The sequence below is a fragment of the Eschrichtius robustus genome, chromosome 1, assembly GCF_028021215.1.
Source record: "Eschrichtius robustus isolate mEscRob2 chromosome 1, mEscRob2.pri, whole genome shotgun sequence".
Lineage (NCBI taxonomy): Eukaryota > Metazoa > Chordata > Mammalia > Artiodactyla > Eschrichtiidae > Eschrichtius > Eschrichtius robustus.
In genome coordinates, this window is record NC_090824.1 from 128,033,609 (window position 1) to 128,042,632 (window position 9,024).

The following is a 9,024-nucleotide window of genomic DNA, read 5'->3' on the forward strand; positions in this document are numbered from 1 at the left end:
TATATTCAGCATTCAGATCGAGAAACAGAATGTTGCCAGCACCCCCAAAACATCAGCCATTCACAGATCACCTTCCTGATTTTTGCCTCGTCCACGTACCACTACATGCCACCTGTGGCATTTTTCTTACAATTATTTACTTAACATTTTTCTTTAAATATTTACACCTCTACTTAACCGGATCTATTTGAAAAGAAACTTTCTATCACTTTGTTGAAAGTTAAAAACCATTACAATGACCCATTATTTATGGTAAGTATTCTATTTGAAGGCAAGTATAAAAACAATTGTTACTAAATTCCAGCTAGACCCTCCTACCTGCTGGAGGCTCTGGACCTGAGGGCTGCTCTTTCTTTATTTAAAAGGGCAGTTAGGGACTTCCCTGGTGGTCCAGTGGTTAAGAATACATCTTGCAATGCAGGGGACACCGGATCCATCCCTGGTTGGGGAACTAAGATCCCACATGCCATGGGGCAGCTAGAGAGCCCACGTGCCGCAACTAAGACCCAACACGGCCATAAATAAATAAATAAATTTTAAAGAAGAATTCTTCAAAAAAAAAAAAAAGGGCAATTAGCAGAAGGATTTGAGAGGTGTTAAGGACTGACTTGCACCACGCCCAGGCTTTCACTTGTATCTGATCATAAGGATCGAAAGATAAATGAAAAAGAACTTTAGATAATGCCATTTAATGCCAAGTCTGCGTCTGCCCCTCTCACTTATGTCCCAGGCCACCAGCATTTACCCCCAACTCATGAAAAAGCAGAGGGCTCGTTTCTGACTCCTCTCAGAATGACCTGCAACTCACTAGCTGTGCAAGCCCAGATGGGTGACTTAGCCTCTCTGAGCCATAGTTTCTTCACTAGCAGAGAATGAAAACACAGCTGATTCTCATTATTCGTGGTAGTCATGGTCTGTCAAGTAGTTGGGAACACTGAATACTGAGCCATTATTCCTAGGGAAAATACAGGATTAGGTTTCTTTGAGCCTCTGGTCACATTTTTTCAATTGATCAATACCTAACCTTGTTTTATGTGTATTTCTGTTCAGATACCTTATTTAATATATATTGTTGAAAATGAACATACCTGTTTTCTCTGTAAGGCACATCACAGCCTTCATTCAGTTAGGAATACTAGAAAGCACTTCAGCACTATGCTTGGGGCCATTTAAAATAGCAGATTGGGACTTCTCTGGCGGTCTAGTGGTTAAGACACGCTTCCACTTCAGGGGGCATGGGTTGGATCCCTGGCGGGAGAACTAAGATCCCTCATGCCACACCATGCGGCCAAAAAAAAAAAAAAAAAAAAAACGAAATCACCAACAAAAAGCACAAAATTGTGAAGAGCTCAGCAGTAAACGGACCACGGAAAGGACACGTTAACAGTGCGAGCTGAAACAGGAAGGCGGAGCATCGATCGGCTTGCTGGACTTCAGCTGGGAACGTGCACGGGGGGCCACTCTGCGCATGTCCGCCAGCGGCCCTGAAGGCACAGTGAGTATTGATTGGGGGTTAAAACACATTTCATTGAGCAGGCGCGTTGGCAAATCCGGGATCCGTGAACAATGAAGATGGAGGGCAGCACCAACTTCCCTGGATCATCTCGAGTGTTAACAAGGTAATAGAGGCCTTCAGCAGCTTCCCCATGGTGGGTCTTCAACCCAGGGAGTCTTATAGCTTGTTGTTTGCTGCTAGCTGGTTCTGTGGCTTTAGTGCGTCAGACTCAGGGCGGGGAGGTACCTGCTTTCAAAACGGGGGTGCTCTGAGGCCAAGTGACAGGATGTCCGGGGAAGCCCAGCACCGAGCTGGCACTCAGAGGCTTTGTTGGACCAGACTTGAATTTTCTGCAGCTCCTTTAGTTCAGCCTGAGCAGCCCATGGGTATGCCTGCTCCTGGGCCAGGGATGGTGGAGGATACCCAGGGTAAGTGCTGTGGGCTGGACCCTGAGAGCAAGGGCTTCCTTAAATTTTGCGCTCTGGACATCTCTCCCCTCAAACTGGTGCCGGCCCTGGCAGCTACCTGGACGGGTTTTCTAGAAAGGCTGGTTGAGGCCAGGTGGTGGAGGGAAGCAGGGTATAGGTGCATTTTATGTTTAGGGTAGTAGGGAGCCATGGAGGTTTGCGGAGCAGGCCTGTGGTCGGGATGAAGCCGGTATTCTGAAGGCAGCTTTGAGGAGGGGGGCTGCAAACAAGGCTGGCGGCAGCCTGCCTGGTGGGTGGGACAGACTGAGAGAAGGCAGCTGCTGAGGCCTCCTGGGTCTTTCGAAGCCTCATATTTCTCCCTGTGTGGTGGCTCCCGGGAGCCCCCTGACGAGGATAGGAGCAGTGAGCACTGCGGGCACTGCTCCTCCCCCCGGGGCTTCATCTGCCAAAGCCACCAAGCGTGCAGACCTCCCCAGTGCTTGACAACCGGTCCTGTTCGCTGAATTTTGCATTAAGAAAACTGGTCACCAACGAGCAGCAGCTGGGGAAAGTTTCACCAGCACTGCTTGGGATGTGAACCAGGCAGACCCAGAAGCGTGGGGGTGACTCCCTCCAAAGTCTCCCACTGCAGGCGTACACTGGCCTGCACACATGCGTTTGTGCATAGCACCTCCGAGGGCCCATATGTAAGTGCACACCTATCAACACTGTCAGATTCGTAGTGTATAACACACACAAGAACGCCGTGTGCCACACCCACAGGCTGACAGGACACAGCATAACTCAGGGCTTCGGAGTCAGATCTGCAATTTACTAGGGAGTTATTAATCTTCCCAAGCCTCAGTTTTCTCATCTGTAAAACGGGGATAATAATAGAACCTCCCTCAGATGTCTGTTGCAAGGGTCGAATGAGATCGTCCATGTACAGTGCTAAGCATGGCGGCCTCCCAAACGATAAGCACGCCATCAGTAGTAGCTGTTAGCATTTCTGTTATGATGGTGAGGACGTACACCACACAGACCAGCACCACGGACATCCTCCTCCTCAAACTCCTTAATCTCTGCCTCCTACCGTTTTATAACCTCTGCGTGGGGAAGGGCTTAACGGGAGGGCCTGTGGTTCTCTAAGCAGCTTTTGACCACTTACTTTTAAACTGAGCACAGTGGACTGTTGGTTTCTCACTTTGGAAATGGTAGATCTATCCTGTTAGGGGGGTGAGCATAAACTTCCGTTATAAAATCCTGCAGAGAGAGGGGAAAGAAGCAGGGCTGAGAGATGAAGGGGAAGACCAGAGGGGGACCCGTTTCTGGTTTCAACCTCCCTGAGGCCAGCTGCCGCTCCTTGGGCCCCTCCTAAACCACATTCATGGCCTTCCAGCAAATTCCCCTTTCTCATTAAGTAGCTTTAGTTGGATTCTGTTATGTGCAGCCAAAACCAGGCCAAGGCTGGGTGAGCGAGATGTGGCTCCTCCCTTCCCAGAGCTCAGCCCAGTGCAGAGATAGGAGGCGAACAGGAAACGACCACCCTTCGGAAAGTGCTGGGAAGGGGGAGGGACTCGGAGCCACGCTTGCCAGTGAGGAAGGGGTTTCTCCACGGAAATGTCCTCTGAGGTGAGGAAGGGGGGAGGAGAGGGCAGCCACAGCAGGGGGCACAGCTCATCAGACACCCGGAAGGGAGCCTGGCAACGGTTTAAACAGAACATCCGTATCTGTGTCTTTATCCAGATCACAAACATTAACAATCCCTGCGGCTTCACCGCCCCCAGTACCTCTCGCCTCCTGTGGTCGTGGTGGAAACAGTGTTATTCTCCCATTTCTAGGGGCAGAGCTCCAGGTTCAGACAGCCCTACCTTTTCTTCCAGTAGATTCCTGGAGATACTCAGAACCTAGAACCCCAGGCTGGGGTGGTGCTGAAGCAGCCGTCTGAGGCTGTGGAGAGAAGGGGAGGACGAGGTGCCTGTGTCCTCGGCAGAGGCAATGGGGACAAGGGGACCCGGTTCCGGAGGCAACAGAAGGCTTCCTGAGCAGGGGCGGGGGGTGGGGGTGTGGGGGGCGGGCAGGGCTGAGGGGAGGATTGGAGGCTGGCAGAAGGAGCTGGGACTGCAGGGCACGTTAGGGAGGCTCTGGGGAAGCCTTTCTGGGCACTGAGGGCCTCTGGTCAGAGGCAGCGCAAGGAAGGGCCTGGGGGAGATTTGATGGCCTACTGCATATCCCCAGTGACACACCCCAAGTTGGCGCACCTGAACCTAATTGAAAAATATTTATGTCTACATCTTGGAGACAGAGAGAGGGAGAAGGCGAGTAATTACTTCGTGCACCAGGTGCCTAGCGTCATCTCATTTCATTGTTTCAGCCGTCCTGTGAGGCAAGTATTCTTATTCTCAGTTTTCAGATGAAGGAACCAAGACTCAGGTGATGCTGCATGCCAAGGTCACACAAGTGGCCACAGCGCTGCCACGTTGTTGCCGAGCAAGGGCTCGTGTGCCTGAGGTGCAGAAAGCCAAACTCTGACAGCAGGGTTTGCAGCAAAGTGAGGGTTTATTTGCAGGGAGCCAAGCCAGGAGAGTGGGCAGCTCATGCTCCAAAGACCCGAACTCCTCCATAGCATTCAGGCAAGGATTTTTAAACACAGGGTGAGGGGAAAGGGTTATAGGAAGCTGATCAGCTCGTGGACCTTCTTCTGATTGGTTGGTGGTGAGGCAACAGGGTGATGTTTAAGGAATCACAACCTTCTGGTTCCAACCAGTCTGGGGTCTAGTGCTTGTGGCCAGCATGTAGTCCCATCCTCCCTCCACCTGGGTGGGAGTCTTAGTTTCTATAGAACAACTCAAAGATATGCATCAGATTGTTATCTATCTGCCCTGAGGAGGCATTAGGAGGCCTGTGACTCTGTTATCCTAATAGTTAACTGCTTGAGTCTGCTCTTTGGAACTCAGGGAAGCCTAGGAGACTAAAGCCTTTTTCTACAAACAAGAAACGCGGGACATGGAGGGGTTTTTGTACCCAGGAGGGCCCCAAAGGGTCCTGCTTCGTTTCAATCCCCCCTTTTCTTTGATACTCCTCAATCCTGAGGGAAACAGGGGCGGGACAAGAAAGGGAATAAAGTTTTGGATGGAGAGGTTAATCATAAACTCAGTAAGGGAACTGGGTTTCAAAGTTATGGTAAAACCACTGCAGTCCTGCCCTCATCTTGTCAGCAGACCTGCTGAAACGCAGCCTGTGCTGCAGAGAGGAGCATGCGCCCTGAGCAGCCAGGAGAAGCCTGTTAAATACTCACACGCCTTCCTCACGAGCTCATCATCCAGGCAACAGCCCCATAGTATTATTATTATTATTATTATTATTATTATTATTATTAATTTTAATTTTATTTTTGGCCGCGTTGGGTCTTTGTTGCTGTGCGCGGGCTTTCTCTTGTTGCGGTGAGCGGGGGCTGCTCTTCATTGCGGTGCGCGGGCGTCTCATTGCGGTGGCTTCTCTTGTTGCGGAGCACAGGCTCTAGGCAGGCGGGCTTCAGTAGTTGTGGCTCGTGGGCTCAATAGTTGTGGCTCGCAGGCTCAGTAATTGTGGCGCACGGGCTTAGTTGCTCAGTGGTATGTGGGATCTTCCCGGACCAGGGCTGGAACCCGTGTCCCCTGCATTGGCAGGTGGATTCTTAACCACTGCGCCACCAGGGAAGGCCCCCCCATAGTATTACTATCCTCATGATTCCCCACCTCCTTTCCCAGGACCTATTTACTCTTTGTTTATACATACTTCTAATAAGCGGTGTGGTGGAAAGAGCACAGATCAGTCAGAAGTCCTGAGGCAAGTCTGTTAGTATCTCTCTGTGTCTCCTCCCCCATCTGGAAAATTGAGATAAAAATAAGTGCCTCGGGACTGAGGTTTTCCTGCAGGTCAGAGGATCGTAAGGTCATGGTGTTCTTCATAGACCACTGTGACATTCAAACATACATAATTCCATAATACAAAAGCACATTTATGGAAGAAAATATAACTATGTATCATGTCTGTAGGATAGTGTATCTTTTTTTTTTTTAAGTATACATTGAACCTAAAATCAAGAAAATACCTCTCTTTAAATTAATTTTTTTTTCTCTGTACACTGGGAAAGTCTCACTATATGATGTTTTAGGCAGGACACCCGGGTCCAGCTCATCCCACAAGTGCCAGTTTGAGAACCCCTGGGCTGGAGGTGGGAGACTAGTCCCTGCCTGACCAATCACCTTGCTGTGTGACTTTGGACAAGTCACTCACCTGTTCTGGGCTTTTGTTTCTCCTGGATGCAGCAAGGGCGTGAGGGTGGCCTAGAGATCATCCGAGGTCCTTTTCAGTTCCAGCCTTCAAGGATGGAATCTGTTCCTGCATCTCAGTGTCACATTCAAGATCCCATGGACCAGGGGCAGCTGTGAATCCATCTTTTCCTCTAGTTCCCCATCTGTGCATCTATTCCTGCCCTATGGGAAACCATACATGGGAGTCTTGGGCCAAGGAAAGGCTGCTCCTTCCCCTCCAGGAGACCCCTAAACAGTGTCTGAGGGGGATCCAGGCTATTAAAGTAATTTACATAGTAATTAACAAGGTTCCATTAGTGGATTCCTGGAGCCAGAGCACTCTGCTTCCATTTCCCTTTAGGGGTCCACGGTCCTGGGCTGGGACTGAGGTTTGCTGGGGTTTGGCTGGTGGAGCAGTGAGGGGAAGAATTTTCCATGCTCACGTGTCCTAGCCCCACACCCAGGGAAGAGAAGCAGTGACTCTGCGAGGGCCCCAGCTGGCTGGGTAATGAGGTCTGGGGCGAAGGGGCACCTCGTGAACACTTCAGTCCTGAAACCCCAGGAAGAAAGGCAACCATGAGTCTCACAGCCATTTGTCTGTTCTGCAGCCCAGGGCCTAGTGCCTCCAAGAGCTCCTCTTTCAAGATGACACAAAATTTCTCATGTCCTTCTGGGCCTCCTGACGACAAATTGTATGTGTGGCCACAGTAAGGTGCCAAGCTTCCCTGTTATCACCCCTTTGAGCCTCTCAGCAACCCTGTGAGGCAGATGTTAACTTTTCCATTGTGGGGTTGAAGAAACCTATGCCCAGAGAGGTGAGGTAACTTGTCCAGAGTCACACAGCCTGAAATAGCAGAGTGGAACTAGAACCTGGGTCCTCCGACACAATCCAGCTCTTGCCACTTGGCCAGTGGTTTCCAAACAGCTCTGTGGAGCCCTAGGGGACTCTCAGAGTGGTTTGCCTCAGGATAAGGGATCTTCGAGAGGACTGGCAACTCCACCCCATGTGTCCCCCACTTCAACCAGGGCAATTATTTACATGTTGGATGTCTAGGTGGGATTTTGTTTGGCTTCCACAGTTAGAAAAGCTTTTAAAATCACTGCACTTTTAGAAAATTGTCCCAGGAAGGGACCTGTCACAGGGCCACTTCCTTGCTCATCTCTGACAGTGAATGGAGGCCCGTGGAGCTGTGTAATGTGGCAGAATTGGCCTTCTGAGGCTCTGGTCTGGGGTCTCAGATTCCTGGCCTTGGTCTCCCCATCAGGCTTCCTGCAGGTTAAGCCCGGTACCCGCTGCCTGCCCAGCCCCTCCGGCTCCCTCCTTCTCCCACCAAGCCTGGCTGGCCTGCTGTTCCCCTGCCCCACCAGCAGCCTTCTCCCTGCTCTGTAAGAGCTTCTCCTTGGCTCCGTTGTTTCCATGACCAACCAAGGAAAAAGACAACAAAGATGGGAAAAGGACAACAATTCTGGGGTCTCCACAAGTTTTGAATGATTTTCCTACACTTCTTCACTCAGCAAACATTTCTAGAGCTGTAAGAGCCAGCATCTGAGGATAAAAATGTCCCTGAAGGCGGTGCGACAGCCGCTGGAGGGCAGCGGAGGTGGCGCGGCCCGTCCTGTCCTCGCCATGAGGCCGCAGCAGGCGCCAGTGTCCGGGAAGGTTTTCATTCAGCGAGACTACAGCAGTGGCGCCCGCTGCCACTTCCAGACCAAGTTCCCCGCGGAGCTGGAGAACTGGATTGACAGGCAACAATTTGAAGAAACACTTCGAACTCTAAATAACCTTTATGCTGAAGCAGAGAAGCTCGGGGGCCAGTCCTATCTTGAAGGCTGCCTGGCTTGTCTGACAGCGTACACCATCTTCTTGTGCATGGAAACTCGCTACTAGAAGGTTCTGAAGAAAGTCTCCAAATACATTCAAGAGCAGAATGAGAAGATCTATGCTCCCCAAGGCCTCCTCCTGACAGTTCCCATCGAGAGAGGACTTCGAGTTATTGAAATTACTATTTATGTAGACAGAGGCATGAGCAGTGGAAGACACACCATAGAATTAAAGGCCCACCTCCAGCTGGGACCCTCATCTGTCCACCAGCCGACCGCAGAGTGTCCCCCACCTCCTCTCCAGGGCATCATTCCTTCGTATCTGCTGCCAGAGCCACGGTGCCATTCGCTCCAAGGACTGACTTTCTAGAATTCCACACGTGGAGTGACCTCTAGTCGCTCAGCATCCACTTTGTGTCTCCAAATTGTGGAGGACTCTGTAATCTTTTGATTAGTTTTTGAGAAAACGCAATGAAGCATATCACTTTTTTTATTCAAAGCCATTAATAAAATATGCAGTTGGTGAGCCCAACGCAGGTTATTTCTTACCTGCCACCAGTGTCAGTGGTTCTCGTCATTCCTTGGGCTTCAGCAAGTCGTAAACTAGCCAGTGCTCAGTCTTACCCCCCCCCCCAAATTCATAAAACGCTTTTCTCCAGGATGTTGGTGAAGGGTGGGCTGTGTCTGGTTTTGCTAATGCATCTCCCAGATTTCAGAGAATTACCAGTTTTGCCATGACTCAAAGCTTAAAGATCAGGTTCTGCCATTCAGATTCTCAAACTGAAGCTCATTGGAAAAATAATGTATAATGTTACTTGTTTTATTATAGCAATTCCTGATGAAAGCAGTATTTAATGCAATTTCCAGGTTTTTGTTTTTTTGGTTTTTTTTTTTTGAGAATTCTGTTATTAACTGCATTACCTTGAACATTGGGAAGATGTGGCATGTGTTGCTTGTTCCTTATAGAAATAAGTAAGCACAATAAAGTGGATGCTAAACCATCAAA

General features: G+C 50.0%; 1 pseudogene; it reads left to right on the plus strand.

Annotated features, from left to right (window-relative positions):
• Window positions 1-3,464: 3,464 nt before the first annotated feature.
• LOC137771224 (golgin subfamily A member 7 pseudogene) lies at window positions 3,465-8,816 on the plus strand (annotated as a pseudogene).
• Window positions 8,817-9,024: the final 208 nt, after the last annotated feature.